This window comes from Anopheles darlingi, chromosome 2 (assembly GCF_943734745.1).
Source record: "Anopheles darlingi chromosome 2, idAnoDarlMG_H_01, whole genome shotgun sequence".
In the NCBI taxonomy this organism is placed as follows: domain Eukaryota; kingdom Metazoa; phylum Arthropoda; class Insecta; order Diptera; family Culicidae; genus Anopheles; species Anopheles darlingi.
The window spans coordinates 82,158,512-82,175,507 of NC_064874.1; the positions used below are offsets into that span (position 1 = coordinate 82,158,512).

Sequence of the window (16,996 nt, forward strand, 5' to 3'; positions counted from 1 at the left end):
TGGAGCCAACGGAGCGGCGGTTGACGTAAGCGGCTCGCCACACAGCTGAAGTCACCAAAGCGCCACACTGCGCCGGTATCGATTTCAGTCCGTTCCGTTCCGTTCCATTTGCTCAGTTGCTCCAGTTGCCGGTGCCGGTGGCTGACTTCGAGCTGTCGCGCCACCCAATGGCCAGCCAGCCGGCCGTTAGCGCTCGATTTTTGGCGTCTGGCGACCAGTCAGTTGGCCAGTAAGTACCCCGAAAGGTGGGCCATGTTTTTGGGCGGTGTAGGCGAGGCGTGAATTGAATTGCGTGACCTGCCTGAAGGCATGGAGCGCTGATCAGAGTGGTAGGAAGGCAGACAGGCAGGCAAGGGTCAGCTGGGGCGCCTGATTACGTCGGCTGCGGTCATGACACTTGGCACTTACGTCATTGAAAAAACGGGTGAACGGCAGCGCGCGTGACTCACCCACGGATGGACGGATGGTAGAAGCCTCGCGCACACCGGATGTGTGTGGGTGTGGGAAGGAGGTAGGGAGAGAGAGCGAGAGAGGGAGTCTATCGGCCTGCGGCGGGTTGCCAATCTGCGAGACCAAAAACAAAACCACAAGCGGCACAGGGATCATTCGCGGAGCTGGCAAAAATGAGCACCATAAATGGTAAGATGTCTTGTCGCGTGAATTGATTTCGAGTGTGTTCCTTCGGAGTTCGGGACCGAGATAAAAAAAAAAACCCCGAGGCTGCTGGCCTGTTTGGTGACCTTTTCGCGAGGTGTCACTTGGCACTGTCAACAGTAATCGAGCAGAATTCTTGAATTCGTTTGAACCCTTCGTGGGGAGCAACTTTTCTGTAATACTTGATACGTCTATACTGTTGTGTTCAGTAACCAGTATCCAGAACAATACGAATTCCCGGCGAATTTCCTTCCCTATACTACACTGGAATAATCTTGCAAACATAGAGCTTGACACGTCTACGCTCTGCTGTAGACTGACCGTGAAGGCGTCAGGAATGTGCCGTTGGCCGAATGTCTCCCATTCTAGATCATATTTATTCCTTGATCTTGATAGCCTTTTTGGGCAGAAATGTGTGCTCCACGTAGCACGAGCTTATCGAACCGTCCGATCACCGGTCGCACCGGTAGATCTGCGCCCCAAAAACAGTGTAACCGATCCGATCTCTCCGAGAACCGACAACCCAGCGGAAGGTCTAGCTAGAGCTGCAACCGAGCTGAGCTATTTTTAGTACAGTTTTCATTCATAAATTCCGCTGACGGAAGACCAAACGTAAGAGAGGAGCGCGAGGTGGCAACAAAACCGAGACACGAATTGCGGTCGACATCTGGTCCGGCCGGTCCAAGCCAATTGGCCGGTGGTGGTTGGCCTGATTTCGACCCCCTCCCTCCTCTCGCCCTGCGGGGTCAGCCTGGACTTCGTTTCGACCCCGTCTCGCTGCTTGCTTCTCGTGAGCGCTTCTCGAAGTTTCACCGTTTGGTGGTGGCCAACGATCGTTGGCGTTGGCGTCGAATACATCGTTTTATGAATGAGATCCTCAGAACCTCTGTGTTTGTGTCTCTCTCTCGCGCTCTTGCGCGATCGGACAGCCAACTGTCGATCGATCGCCAGACACCAGGATCGACGTAAATTTCGGCGGCGGCGGCGGCCCTGTTCAAGTGCGCGCATCCTCCCTTTCGTGCTGCGACGCGGCATTGCATTGCTGGCACACAGCGCACCTTGACGCACAAGTGACCCATTTGGCTCGGCCACTCACGGTCACACCCGCTGCAGGCCCAGACAGCTGAAGGTAGTCTGGATCTGCTGGCCGGGTGCCGGATTCAGGTGCCAAAAAGGGGGGCGCGTCGAGGAATTCGCGAAGGCGATTAAGGTATGTGGCCAAAAATAAATTCGTCGTCGTCGTCATAAATTAATCCTGGCCATCATGTTCGCCGTCAGGACACCAACCGAGTACAACCACCGACAGTATCCACCGACAATCACTCGTTCGGTGTGGCCGATGAATTGCCAATCACGACCGATCTGCAAATGGCATGCCAACAACTCCCCCGCCATTCAGTCCATTCATCCCCATCGCTCACGATCGCAACATGTGGCGCAACCGCTAGTGAGAGAGAGAGAGAGAGAGAGAGGTGCCCCCTCTAGCATAATTGAATATTTATGCGACGAAACGCGGCGAAAGCCCACCACCTTCTCCTTCTCCTCTTGCACAGTCATAAAATCCTCTCGTGTGGGACGGGAGTACAATAAAATCTGGATCATAAAAGTGCGATGGAGAAGGTGGCGGAGGTCGCGCACCGTCTTCTCCGCGCGACGGTGGAATCGACGAGAGAGTTGGCAAATCTGTGGCACCACACACTGCAACATCGGAGCATCGTGGCCGCGGCCATCACTGGACGATCGTAACGAACGGATTGCCTCGGTTTGTGGAACCCTTCCTGTCGTTTGTTTTTGGTCTTGTTTTGTTTCGCTTGTTGCCGGAGCCGAGCTCCGGAGTTAGGACTCCAATCAGCCAGTGCACCATCGGTGTGGTGGTGCTGGTGGAGTTTTCCTTCAGTTCGTTTTCCAATTGTCTTTTTTTTTTGTTGCCTTCACTTCACTTCCAAAACCAAACCAAACCAACGGTCAGCAATTGTGGCGAGGAATGACTTCATTCGCTGGCCTGTTTTTTTTTTGCTCTCTCTCTCTCTCTCTCCCTCTCTCGACTAACTCCTCGCTCCTTGTGGCATCGATAAAGTTTTACTTTTTACGACTCCGTAACGATTTCCACGCAGCACAAGTGTTAGGGGGTTCGCCCGTTCGTTTGCTCGTCCGTTCGTTCGGTCGGTTGTTGTACTAGGTGATGGCGATTGTTTATTCGTTTATGACACGGGGGTGACGGTCGTGGGGCCGTGGTCGTTGAACATCTCCGGCCGAACACCTTCGGGGCCCATTTGGCCACACAAACCATTAATTGGTCGGGGTTTTTTAGGGCGTACGAGGTGCGGGACGCGGCCAGTAGTGCCCGCTCCCTGGCACCCTGACTGGTTGACTAGCTGGCAATTTAGTGGCCGGCGTCTTGCGGACGGATCTTGCGCGCGCACGCGGTGTGAACGCGCCGAGCAAGCAAAATATAGCAACAACCATAACAATCATCTTTTCCCAAAAGGCGAAGGAAGTCGGAGCCGGTAGGGTATGAAGAAGGAACTGAACTGAACGGTGCGAGGCTCCAGGGTGTCCGTGTGTCCGTGTGTGTGTGTGGAGCTGGTGAAACACGGTTCCGGTTCGTTACGCGCTTATGTGTATTAAATTCAATGATCTTAAATTCCGAATCCATCTCGACGACCGACCGACGGACGGACGGACGGTCGAGAGTAAGGTGGAAGAGCCGAGGGTCGTCGGTGCTCCGAATGCCAGCGCACACACACACGCGGCGCACCGAGTTGCAACGCTTGAATGATAAATTCAGCCATTAGGCCCCCGAAAGGGGAGTCGGAGGCTCGAAGATCATGAACTGGGCAGCAACTGGAACTTTCGTTAAACTAATATATATATATATATATATTTATATGTTATTTTATGTCTATTTACAGATCGTTGTGAAACTCGGGAAACCTCATAGCTCGCTCATATGCTACCACCGGACCGGACACGTACGTGGGAAGCCCGCGGATCGGCTGTCGACGGTCGGTCGGTCATCGATTCCGCTTGAAAAGCTGGCTGAAGGCCCCCGGTACTGTAACTCTGGCCAACTGTGCTCTAACCAGGTGCGCCCTAGAATAAATTAAAACTATACCCGCGTGTGTGCGCCTATTCACACACACGCACGCATGGGAAGGCTCTAGTGTTGATTAGAGTCTTCCCGAAAGGTAATTATTTCGACTTTGACCGGAAATTTACTCCAATCCGTCCGTGTGCCTTGGACCCCCCCAATTCCCAGGTCCAGGTGTTTCCAATTGTCCAAAGCGGCCTTGTTGCGGCCGTAACACCGTAACACCGGTGCCGTTTGGCCGATTAGAAAGCTATTTGTTGCCAGCAGCAGCCGCCGACCGTAGCAACCGTTGCCGTGCTGTGCCGTGTTGTCTTGTGGGAATGCGCCTTTCCACAGCCTACTTAGGTGGCGGGAGGCCGGGAATGTAGTCGCAAGCCAGCTGTCAACGGGGGGAGATCCAAGATCCCCGAGAAAGCGGTTCGTCATCTCGTCAAGGATCACAAATTAAGGAGACTCTTCCCAAAATAATCGATCGATCCAATATTTGAATTCTTTCGGGTAAAAGAGTTCTTCTCGTTCGATAACATTCCTCCGGTCTCCAGCCATTGATGAGTAATGAGCCTTCGTGTGACCCACTCCAGTGGTCCATTCCAACGAAACGGCAATGATTAGCAATCGCCTGGCGTATTGGCGCAATTCCGGCGTTCCTTTCACGCGCCCATTTCATCACATCACAAGAGAAAGAGACAGAGAGAGAGAGAGAGCTAGAGAGATTGGGTCGCTGTGGGCATTTCTGGTGGCTCATTGCCGGGTGGCCGCGTCCGATGTGACTAATGCTGACTAATTTGTAACTAAGCGCGAGCGGGCGCGCGCACCGCGAGCACGAGCACATCACCACCGGCATCCCAGCGGATTCCAGCGGGTTGTTTGTAATCAACCGAAACCACCGTTTTGAACGCGGCGCCGGTGACTCATGCGACAAGTTGCCGTGGCCGGTTGCAGGGCGCGAACGATTTCTAGGTACGGCTCCGGTACCGCTACTTCAAGTGGTTACAAAGTGGTGGTGAGCGAATCGAACGTTGCGATTCCTCGAACCCCGGCGGTGACAACCCCCGGCTGACGATGCATTCTGATGATGATTCGACCGACAAATCTGGGAATCCTGTTATGCACCCTTTTGCATTGCTTCGGGAGCGGGAGTGCTGATAACTCTTAACGACGTCCGCGGGCCATAAACCTTGATTTTCCCCTTAACTAGCCACTCTCATCCAGTGGCCAGCCTAGCAACAGGGGGGCCACACGTCCATAATGCGACCGGGAACTGGGTTGCAGCTGACGGAATCAACCACCCCGCCCCTTCCTCACCTCGGTTTGGATCGGTTTGAACGGGGAGAAGAAAACGAATTAAAATTGTTGCGAGAAAGAAAAATTCAATTTCCTGATCTTCATCATCATCATCATCATCATCATCGTCATCAACATCAACATCCGAGTGATGGTTTGGCGGGGGATGGTGCAAGATGTGGTACATGCGGGGTGCGGTGCTGCTCAACTGCTGGGGATTGAATTCTCTCTCCTCTCCTCATCCGCATCCGTTCGCTATGGATTCCCCCTCTAGCCCGTGTGGGGTATGCGAACGGGGCGATGCGTTTCCCTCTCCCCCCCCCCCCCCCCTTCCCCCGCTTTTTCCTGGCTCAAACGGTTTGCGATCGCGATCGATTTCCGCGGCCCGGAATAAGCGCCAGCAACGAAAGCGAGCGTTAACCGTGCAGGAGGGGAGTGGGGGAGAAAGGTTGTCGCACACACACACACACGCACAAGAGATCGCCCCGCGGAAGGAACATCATGATCGCGCAGTCTACTGCGCACCGCGGCGATCGTCTAGGTCTCTCTTTCTCTCTCTCTCTCTCTCTATCTCTCGCTTGTGGTAGCAGTGCGTAAGAATCGCGGTGGCGGTGTGTCTTAAAACAGTTAAGACGAGCGCCACACACACACACACACACACACGCAGAGACGGAACGAAGGCACACGCACCGATCGTACGCACTCGCGCGTCTTCCTCGCGCCGCGATCTTGTCCATTTTAATACCGTTTCTCTGCGTCTATCGGACCTCGCGCCAGGTTTCTTTGGGGGTGAGGTGCGTAAAGGGGGGCAACGGGGATTGTGCGTGCGTCTCTTACGCACCATGCCACCAAGGCGAGAGGGGGGGAGTGGAAGAGAATTTGTTGATGTTTTTTTTTGCTCTCACCTTTTCTCGCCTTTAAATCCTCGTCTTGTTCTCGGCCGTTTGCATTCGCGCGTTTGTTTTGAGTCTGCGGTGTGTGTGTGTGTGTGTGTCTTGTGCGTCTCCGGTTCTGGCCGTCCATCGATCATCAGTTTCATGATCATCGGCATCACTTTTGCTGGGGGAGAAGGTGGAATGAACTTCTGATCCTCTGAACGTGGTTGTTGTTGTTGCGGCTTTAATCCACCAAATGTTGTCGTCTACACCTTTGTAGGGGACAGTGTGCGATAGTCAACATGTCATCTTGATCTCTCGATCGCTCTACCTCTATAAGCGCTAGCGAATGATTGTTCTCGGTCAAAAGCAGGTCTGCAGCCAGTGTTGCGTCACTGTATCCCCGTGGCCGTAGCTCTGGCTTACGTTTGCGTTTAATTTTAGCCCCACCATCTACCATCTGAGCTGACACGCATTTTCCGGGGTACGTGACCAAACCGGCTACCGGCTTTCCACCGTCTTTCCATCGCTTGATCCTTGCGCTCCCCTTGATGGTGAGATAAATGTACCATTCCGTGTTGTTAGCAGCTGTTTAAACCGAATTCCGCTTCGCTCTGCGGCCAACATTGTGATCTGTTTTTTGGGAGGTGTTTGCTAGCAGAATGTTTAAAATGCATTTTAATAGAACAATCGAATAGCAAACTTCTGCCTGTCCTATTTTTGGGATCCACCTGTGGTGTTTATTATCTTCCAGAGTTGCAGCAACTGCTAGAATGGTGTCTTCATCTTCGTCATCATCATAATTCAACCGATCACTGTTTGACGACTCGTGATCGTTTAATCCAAAACATACAAACGAACGAATCCGAATCCGGTGATCCTGCACTCGTTCCTTCCTCTGTTTCTTCCCCCCTTCTTTTGCTACCATCGGATCGGATCCATCCAATTCCGATTCGTCACGTCTAGTTCACACCGTGGTGGCGGTGGCGGTGTCGGTGTTCTCACCTTTCGCCTCTCGCTCGCGTCGATCGCGACGCGACGATGCCGTTCCGTTCACTTCACGCGCGCTGGTACATCCCACGATCGACCGGATCGGCGTCAGCCCGAACCTTTTGCTTCCGTGTTCCTCTGCGTTTTCCCCCGCCCCCATTCCTCCAGATCGCATTGGCCAAAACGACGACGACGACGACGACGACAACGAGCGGCTCAGAGAACGGGCGCGCGCACGGCTCTCGCGTCCCGGGAGCGCGATCGAGCAATCGTTGACCCATTGGCCCCTGCGATCCCGCCCATATCAGCAACCGGCGCAAGCCGCCACCACCGTCGTCGTAGGTGATCGCAACTCCTTTGCACGATCGCTCGGTCTCTTTCTCTCTTTTTCTCCCTTCTTCCTTCGTTCTCGGTTATTAGTGTTTCGTTCATCCGCTCCTCACCTCACTGTCCTCCTATCTTTAACCACATCTCGGTGCTTCGAGTTCTCTTCGAGTAGCAGCAGCAGCAGCAGCAGCAGCAGCAGCAGCATGATGTTCTCTTCGCGGTTCTTCGCGTGCCAATTTTTCGTGCATGCACATGGCTCCACCATCTTTAGCCGGTGGTGCCGACCACCACCACCACCAGCAGCAGCAGCAGCAGCAGTGGGGAGCATAAACTGCAACAACAGGAGGGGAGGGACAACGAGAGGAGCGATCGTGGTAGAAGGAACTGGAAGCGAAAATCGCGAAACACCACTCACGCACACCGTTGCCAATTCGCTCGTGGAGCTTGTTTTCGAGGGGGAAGGGGGGGATGCGTGCAAAGAGAAGTGCTGGTGGCCGGTGGTGGGCCTGAGCAGCAGCAGCAGAAGGGAGGGAGGGGGCTCGTATTGGTCGGAGTGTATTGAACGGATGAATGATTCAAGGTGAAGTGATTTTGATATGGATTTAAAGGTTTTCTGCTTCCTCTTCCACTCGCAACTCGCACTCGCAGTGGTTGTTCTTGTGTGGATTCCGTTGCGGATGTATGATCGCAGGACATGGGGGGTGGGGAGATGAGGGAGAGCGAATTGCGCTTCCTCTTCTTCATCTTCTTCTTCGGTGCGAAGTCTCTTCCCTTTCCACTCGATGCCAGTGACCTGAAAGCAAGAGCATCAGCAACAGCAGTTGAACAGTTTTGCAAAAAAGAAGGCAATGTGGCGACGAGTTCCATACTTTCTTCACATTTAAATTGCGTCGTTGCGACGGCAGTGAGCCCTTACGGTGAGCCGCGCGACCTTGGGTGGACGGTATGTCACCGAACTCGAACCGGCCGTGAAGCAATTAGCGAGCAGAAAAAACCAACCAACACACACACTCTCTCCCTTCATAAGATGCTCGCAAGCAATCGATCGATCGATGAAGACGATAAGTAATCAAGTGGGGAAGGTTGCAAGAGATCTCGATCGGCGGAGCTGAGCAGCTTCTTGTGCTGCTGATGCGTATCTCATCGTCTTTCCGTCCCTTGTGATTGATTTGCGTTGATTTCACACGAGATGCGAGATCCTCGATGGGCGCGTCATGACGGATGGCGAGTCTCCGGGTTTCCGAAAAGCCGATCCTCTTCGCGCTGATTGCTGTCCTCCTCAGCCACCACCGGTTCAGATCAGCATTAATCGGGATCGGATGGGGTTGAAGAAAAGGTTTGGCGATGGTGTGGAGCTGTTGTGAGCCAAAAGCCATGTTCACTCAAGGATCCTTTTGCAGCCACATAAGGTGGCAACGCGCAACGCAGATGATGATGCACCACGAACGCCATGAGCGAACGAACCGGGCAAACGATGTCAGGTCAGGGTCCGCCAGCCGCTGGAATTGAGGCAAGCGGATCGGTGTCGTTGTCGTCGCGTTGGCACAGCGCTTCTCAAGGACGTGCATCTGTTGCCGCTCGCTGAACCTTCCCTTCGCCTGCCTTTTACGCCCTGGCTTCCGTGTCTAGCCGGAGACGGATATTCTGTCGCTGTTGCTGCTGCTGCTGTTGCTGTTGCTGTGTTTGGTTTGTGTTCTCTCTACTTGGCCGCACAGAACCGTGTAGGCGGTCGAGGTCTTTGTGTGTATCAGTCCGTCCGTTTGGCAACCGGTTGGCAGTGCGAGGCTGCTGCTGCTGGTGCTGCTGCTGTTGTTACTTTCATGCCGCGCGTGACGCATGAAAGTAACATTCGCGATTTTCGCGGAATGGGAACGCTTCAAGGATGCGCGCGACTGCGTGTGGAATGCAATGATGAGATCCGAGTGAGCGGCGGTGGGAAAGGGTCGCAGTAGGCGAATGATATACGATGTCTGTCTCGGGTCGGGCGTTTGTGTTTGTGCTGTGTGTCTGTGTGTTCGCTCGAGTCTCGGCCAATGATCCGTTAAAACCGCTCTCGAATCCGAACCAGCGCGCGGTGCGTCGATGATGATGATGATGATGATGATGCACCCAACCGCCTATCTGCCTTGCCATTCGTATCCCCCCGGCCGGGTTTGCGTTGTTGGTGAGTGGCCCCCACGCAGTCGCGACTGGGTCCGCATACGCACGCTAAAAAAGGGAGAGAGAGAGAACATGAGAGAACGAGAGAGACACTCGCTCCCGAGCGGTTGCCAGAGCAGGAGGCACGATGTACATACCGACCGACCGACCGACCGGCCGACCAACCGCTCGGTTGTTCTGCTCGTCGCCGTCGTCACCGGTAGAAACGCAGCAAGCCGGGTCCGGGTTTGTTGGGGTTGCTGGCCGCGTATATTAAATAAAGCTTCTTCTCGTCGTTTTGGGGCGGATGTAGCTGGATAGCCGACGGTGCGGTGGTGCATTCGGAGTGTGTGCAGGCGGCCGGCCGGCCGCCGGCCGATGAAGGACGCTCTAATGACAACCGCAAACCGCCCCAAAGAAGAGGATATCGGGGAGTCGGATGTCACACGCATGACAGAGTGAGAGAGAGCTGAAAGGAAAGAGCGAACGAGAGAGAGAGAACGATGAGCACGAGCAAAAGGGTTCGGAGGGATGGCAGCGAAAGGAGGCAGCCAGACACATAAGCCTTTCGGCAACGGCCAACGTAGCGGGGGGGGGGGAGGGAGTCTGAAGAAGTCCTTAGGTGAACGGAACGGAAGCGGGGACGTTCGCGAGAGAGCCGGCGCACTTCGGTTTTGCGAGCTTCGCGATATGTGCGAGCGAACGAGCGAGCGAGAGGCGCAGTGTCGAGCGAAGAAGAAGAAGAAGGAGCAGCCCGAATGGTCTCTATGTACACGCATCGACACAGCAAGCGGGGCGCACGCGAAGCATGAGCGATGATCACCTTGGCTGGCGGCGGTAAGCAGTCGCAGCAGCAGCAGCAGCAGCAGCAACATGGCGCTGTCGGGCACCACCACGCCTCACTCGAATCATGGCCGTCGGCGAGCGCGGTAGTAGTCAGCACAGCAGCACCCTTGGTGGTCGGTCGGTCGTCTTGCGGTGCCATCGTGGCAGTTCAGAAGCGCCAGTTCATCATCATCGTTGTCGCGTTGTCATCCTCCGGTGGGGCGACAGTAGTTTATCGTGTTTTGCTGCGGTGATTCAGTGTGTGTGTTGTGTCCGAGAGGGAGAGAACGCTCTCTCTAGCTGCGGGTTAGAACACTTTTTTCGCGAATTAGTTACTGACAAACCTCTGGTCTGGCCGTTCTGTGTCACCGGATTGCCCGGCTCGGTTGTTGGTGGGGCATGTGACAAGATCACAGCAGGCCCCACAGAGAGCGAGAGAGAGAATACGAAAAAGAGAGTTGGACGCGAGTTCACACTTAACAACCGCAACGTTGGGACTGCTTCGCGCGATAAGGTCCGTGAATGTGTGCGAGAGATCAGCAGCGTAGTGTGGTGCAGCAGCAGCAGCAGCCGTTGGAAACAGAACAGACGACGGCAAAGTCGACGACGACAAGGGTTTGCTGAGAAGCGCGCGTGACTGTTTTGCGTTGAGACAGACACAGAGACAGACACCACAGAACGACGGGGGACCGACGACCGAGATCGGCCTTAGAGACAGCAGCAGCCGCAGCCGCAGCAGCAGCAGCAGCAACCAGCCAGTGTCATCCGGTTTTGCGTGTGGTGTGACGGTTCAGCTGAGGTCGACGACAGTGGTGGTGTGCCGGTCGAACCGTCGGATCGGTGTGGTGTGGCTTTCCAGCAGTTTCCATGCGCACCGGGCAAGGACAAGCGGCAGCAAACGTAACGTTGTTCAAATATGGTTCTCTCCCGGGTGAGGGAAGTTGGTTCCTTTCGTCCGAAGTGTCCATCCGGCGCTAGTTGTTAGTGTGCCTTCGGTTTGTGTGTGCGCGCTTGTGTGTGTGTGTGTGTGCTAGTGTGGTGATGTGTATCAAACGCAAGACGATTTTACTGCCGCCGGTTGAATGAACCGCCTGGCGCCGCCTTCGTCTGGGACCGTGTGACGTCGGTTTGCCTTTTGTCTTTTCTGTCCACACCGCCCGGCCCCCGGCGCCCTCCCCGGACGCCTCCTCTCCTCCGCCGAATGTTATCAAAAATAGAATCCTTTTTACTCGCGGACAATAATGAGAGCGAAACGAGCGAGCGCTCGAACGGCTATCGTCACACCATCGGGTAGGGGGGACGTATGGCGTATGGCGAAAGGTCGTCGACAGAGGAGACCGGGATCGGTGCAGCTGCACCTGCGTCGAGGAGAATGGGGCGCGCATGATGACATCGCCCTCGGTACACTGCATCATCCAAGAAGGCGCCGCCGCCGTCGTCGTCGCTAGGGGTCAGTGATCGTGGCATCGCTCGCCTGCTGCTTTGCAAAATATGGACCCGCATACAACAAACAAAATGAAGGATGACTACCGGGCAACTGCAAAACTGGACCGCATTACCCGCCACCACCAGCTGATGGCCAGACGCCCAGAGGGAGACGTACACCGCACCACCGTCGCTCGCAACAAAGCGCATGAACCTTGGCGCACGGGGTCAACCGTCTAGACGTGTGTCGCGCACATCGTGGACACCACCCCCTCCTAACTAACAGGAGAACGACAGAAATGGACAGACGGCCCAGTGGAAGGAGAGAGAGAGAGAGAGAGAGAGAGGGGGAGTGCTTTGTCCCGCCGTCCCTTGTGTGTGGGTTGAGTGCGTGCAACAGTCGTGGTTGTCCACACCACCACCCCCCGCATGGACAGCAGATTGTCTCGGCGTGGCCGCAGTAGAAGATGATGACGATGATGATGATGATGAACATTCATACCGTGTAATGGCGTTGTATCACTCGAAGGTAAGCTGCTGCTGCTGCTGTTACTGCTCATGGTGTTCCTCTTGTGCGATTTGTTGTAGGTATTGCGCTAATGAACTCGAACTCGTCGTCGACTCGCGAAAGTGAATTGGACTTCCTTGATCTCTCTGGTTGCTGGCTCCCGGCTCTCTGGCTCCTCTGGCTATCATCATCGCGCAATATGGGGGTTTTCCGTCGAATGCCACCACCAACCTTGGAGAGCGGACACACATACGCTGTCTATGTGTTTGTGTACTTGTTGCGCTTGCTCGTTCGCTCGTTGGTTTGCCTCAATACAAGATCTGAATTATTATTACCAGACCCTCAGCCTCAGCAATGCTGGCGCGGGTGATCAGCAAAGCCAAAGAGTCGCGCGGAATGGGGCGTATGATTTTACTTTTCATTCCACTTTTCGCCCTCTCGGGGAGCGCGACTCTTCTGCTACCCCCTTTGAAAAAACCCCACCGTGGCCACTATCGCGTAATTTCCGCGACAACTACGGTGACGGCGACGGCGACGACGATGGCCACGTTTGAGCTATTTTTGTTCTCGAGGCAGATGGTTGGTGGTGATTCGGCGAGCATTGTGTTCGAGCCGGAAGCGAAACCAACCACAGACCGATAGGCACAGCAGCTGTGGGTGCGCGAGAGAGTGATTAAACTAACAAAAAAAAAAAAAAAAGGGCCAGGATCGTAGGAGCCCCGTGCGACATGTGTTGTATGGTCACTTAGCTGAGGAAAGGTTCCCCTTCCGGGAGTCTGGCACCATTAAAATTCGTTCGTTTTCCACCATCCAGTGCCTTCTAGACGTGAAGTCGGTCGGGATTGCATCGCGGCAAAAGGTTACGATCCGGGTTCTCGCGTAGTGTTGCTTGCTTGGTAAGTAGTGCAGAAAGCAACCGACAACAACAAAGCAGAGCACCAACCTACTACGATCGCATCGCAGAACACAAAACGACGATGGCGACGACGACGACAACGGCCGCCGCCAGCGCAACTTTGTGTCGCCTGTTGGGTGTGAACGACGTTGTACGACGCGCGCTAAGCAGGAACCGGGACTTGATCCATTTTGCAAACAGTCAGGTACCTGAAGTAGCGCGCGTTGTGCGGCTTCACGAGCACCGGTTGGCGACAGGAGAAGAAGGATGGACGGATGGGCGGACGACACGGAATCGCGAAACCACCACCCCAATTGTCATTCACTTTAGTGCGCATTAGCGAAAAGTGCGATTCCCCCCCCCCCCCCCCCTTGCCTTCGGGCTGAACCACTCCCCACTCCCTCAACGTGTCCATCATCAACACGATCGAATGAGAGACGGAGAGAGCAGTAGCAGTAGTAGTCGTAGCAGCTTGTAGTGTTCCCTGTCGTGTGTGTGTGTGTACGCATGTGTTGTGAGACTTCAGGGAATCGGAATTCGAAAAACGAAAAATCATGCAGCTAGAAAATTTGAATAATTCGGCACTCGGTGAAATGAGGTTAGGGGCTTCAGCGGCGTACGTTCTCTTCCCCATTGCCCTCTTCCTATTCTTCTTTCGCGTCTGCTCTCATACCGCGTGTCTTTGTCAACGTGAATTTACGGTTACCGGCGGCGAACGGGCGCCACCTGCTGCCCTTTACGATCGACGATCGCCTGGCTTGGCTGTTGTACGGCTTTATTATAGCGAATTATGCTTTACACGTTCCTTTTTGTGACCATTTTTTCTGGCTACTGCTGATGGTGATGGCTCGTTTCGAGATCGATTATTCGATTAATAAGGGTAGCGAGTACTAGTAGTCAGAGGATGAACTGCGATGACAGGCGAGTTTGAGAAAACCTTTATAACCAATGATTATAATCAAAGTATCCTCAGAAAGCAAAGAAAAAGCCAATGGCTACTGAGATCACTCTACTGCTCGTCTCAGCCACCAATGTTGAGATTGTTGTGGATGATTTTGATAAATGGTGACCTCCCTGCTCCCTAGTAAACTGGCCGGTACCGATCCATTTCTATTTTTATTCACTTTTGCCTGTTAAAACTCCTTCCTCCCCCGGGGGTCCAAAGTGATCAAGTAGTAAACGTCACCAACGCTTCTCTCTCTCTCTCTGTTGTGCGCGATGCTCTTTGCGCCTCTCTATCAACAGCAAAATCCGATAAGAGTTACGTCATACGCCCGAGCGCACTCTTATCGCGTTCTCGGCGGAGTGGTCGCGCCGCCATGCCCGGTCATGTGTGCGTGCCTGCGCGTTCGGTTCGAACGGAATTTCGGTCGGAATTTGGTGGTCGAACCATCCCGAAAAACCTGTTACTGCGGCCCCCTTCGAATCAACCCCAGGGGGTGTCCGCTGATGCTGCCGCTGCCGCGGCTGAGACGATTATCATATCGCGCTCGCCAGGGAGGCCTCGTGACAACCGCACAGAGAGAGAGAGAGAGAGAGAGAGAGGACCGTCGGTGAATGTGCGCAGATTGCGTGAAGAAGCAGAAGCAGCAACAGCTAAGAGTGTTGGTAGGATAAGAGCATTCTCGAAGCGCACACCGCGCGGCGTCATCGCGATCGCCATTTTTCGCCAATGAAGATCGCACTCGAGAAATGGCCACTCTTGTTGCCATCGAGTTTCGTTTCCGTTTACTTTTCCCTCGATTTTTCGTAAGATTTGCCAAGATGAGAACGACGCGCACCCTGAACGAGTTGGTGAAGGACGACGGAGTTTGCAAGAAAACGGAACATATTTGCAGAGCGCTACGGCGCAAGAGCTGATCCGGCTGCCGTCACCGGTTTTATGGCCATCATATGGCATGTTGTGCGAGTGAATGCTGTTTCCTGTCTCTGTCCCTGCTGGTCTCTGCTGGTTTGCTTTTGCCGTCATCATTCTTTGCTCCCGACGGTCTGTGTCTGGTTGAGTGTTTTTTTTTCGTTTTAGATCCTTTCCTTGGCGCAGGAGATGCACCGAGTGATCGCGATAAATTGTGCCACGTATTTTGGGCGAAAGAGAGATGGAAAACGGAAATGGTTTGTCGCTAGCGAGCTCGCGTCAACGAAGACACCCTTAGCAACAGATCGCAGTAGCTAAGCGAAGCACATCTTGTTTCCCACCTCAGCCGTGGTAGCCGGAAGGATGGTCTGATTCTTCGCTTCACGGTTTGACCTTCGCTCAAGCAGCAGCCCTCCTCCCGGGTATCCCCGTTGCAATGTGATGATCGAGAAGGCAGATAGATTGCCGTCGAGAAAAGCGGTTAGCAGCGATCGTCAGAAATGTTGCTTCTGGAGAATGCCTCAGTACGTTCGTTCTGGGAAGCTAGCTTCGTTGTACGGCCATTAGCGGAGTGCACTGCTTCAGCAGCGTGACTTACTTATCATCTAACCGGAATTACCACGAAAGCGGCACGTGCGGGGAAGTGCTTTATCTTTTGCGGCAAACATTTCGTCATCCGCGGGCATCCGCAGCAGCAGCAGCAGCAGTACGGAATACCAGCCATGGGAAGTCGACGCCCCAGTAAAGTACGTGCGTACAAGCTGACATCAATCGACCGATGGGAGGACGATGGTGGCGACGGCGATGGTACGACGCACGGATATCGGTCGGTATGTCTGGGTCTGATAAGATGCGTTCCGGTGCCATTATTAAGACACCCCCCAGGGGGACTCTACACTCGGTAGAATGATCACAAGTGTGTGCGAACCATTTCGGTGGTTTTTGGGGGGACAGTACCCGTGGCACTTTTGGTGTGCGGTATGTCCACTTCTTTCTCTCTCTCTCTCTCCCATTATGGAATGCGAATGGAATGTGCGGGGCCGGTTTGCAAAAGTCAATGGACTCACGGTGTGCTTTGCGCGTGCTGCGCAGTTTTTCTGTGCTTAAATAAACAAACAGACACACATACAAACACAGGGACGGTGGCCTGGCCACGGCAGAATGGAAGAATGGGCCACCGCCGCTGTTAAGAAGTCAAACAACGGGACGCGTACCGCTGCGACCTGCTGTTGCTGGTGCTGCTGGTGCTGTTGACGTCAACGGCCAGTTTGAGTATATGATGATGTGGGACTGTCCGCGTTTTCCCCTCCCCTCCTTCGTTCGTTGACGCAGCATTTAGCCCTCTCGTTCTGTGCATCCGGTGACGTCATGTCAGGGCGATCATTGATGACCAAGCTCGAGGATGGGGAGGGGGGGGGCTTCAATCGAGGATTGGCACCGCAGAAGACCCTTTTCCGCGTTTATCGCGTTGCATTGCCAACAACACGGCGCTTACTCACGATCTTCACATCATGGCGCAACCGTATCCGGTGTGTGTGGCGCCTACGGAAGTAGCAACCGCGGTGAGTGTGTTCTTCGAGTTCGGTTGAATCATCATCGCAAGTAGTAATGCTGATCATTGCACAAACTTGCGCAGCACCACACTCGACGACGACGACGACGACGAGAATGATGAATGTGCTTATCAGTTGGCAGTGCGAGAAAACATAAGAAAAAAAAGTGGAAGAAGGTCGTTGTTAGTCATCTTCGGACGCTGATTTGCCACGATCATGAGTCAGTCCGTAAAAACGGAATTTCCTGACGTTCATGCGCCGCATGCAACGCTTACTTTGATTGAGGTTACTGATAGACCCAATAGTGTGTTGAATTTACTCGCCTACTAAATGTTGATGTCTACGTCACATCGCGTCATGAATGACCGGAACCAGATTCCAATCGTCCGCTCTAGGCTCCGTAGGTGTCAAAATTGGCACTCGCGAAGGGCGAAGAAGTGAACGAGGGGATGTGGAATTCGTGAAATCTGTGAAATCGTTTACCTTCCGCATGGCAACATCCCCAGACCGAACAGGGAGCCAGCCAGCCAGCCGGGATCCGGTCAACGGAACTGGAATAACTTGTTCTTTGGCCG

At 54.1% G+C, this 16,996-nt stretch overlaps 1 long non-coding RNA gene across 1 annotated transcript; it reads right to left on the reverse strand.

Moving 5' to 3' along the window:
• Positions 1-9,095: 9,095 nt before the first annotated feature.
• LOC125949883 (uncharacterized) lies at positions 9,096-10,498 on the reverse strand. Its single transcript, XR_007468683.1, has 3 exons — positions 10,184-10,498; positions 9,519-9,829; positions 9,096-9,429 (listed from the first exon to the last, which is right to left on the reverse strand). It is a non-coding gene; the product is annotated as an uncharacterized LOC125949883 (long non-coding RNA).
• Positions 10,499-16,996: the final 6,498 nt, after the last annotated feature.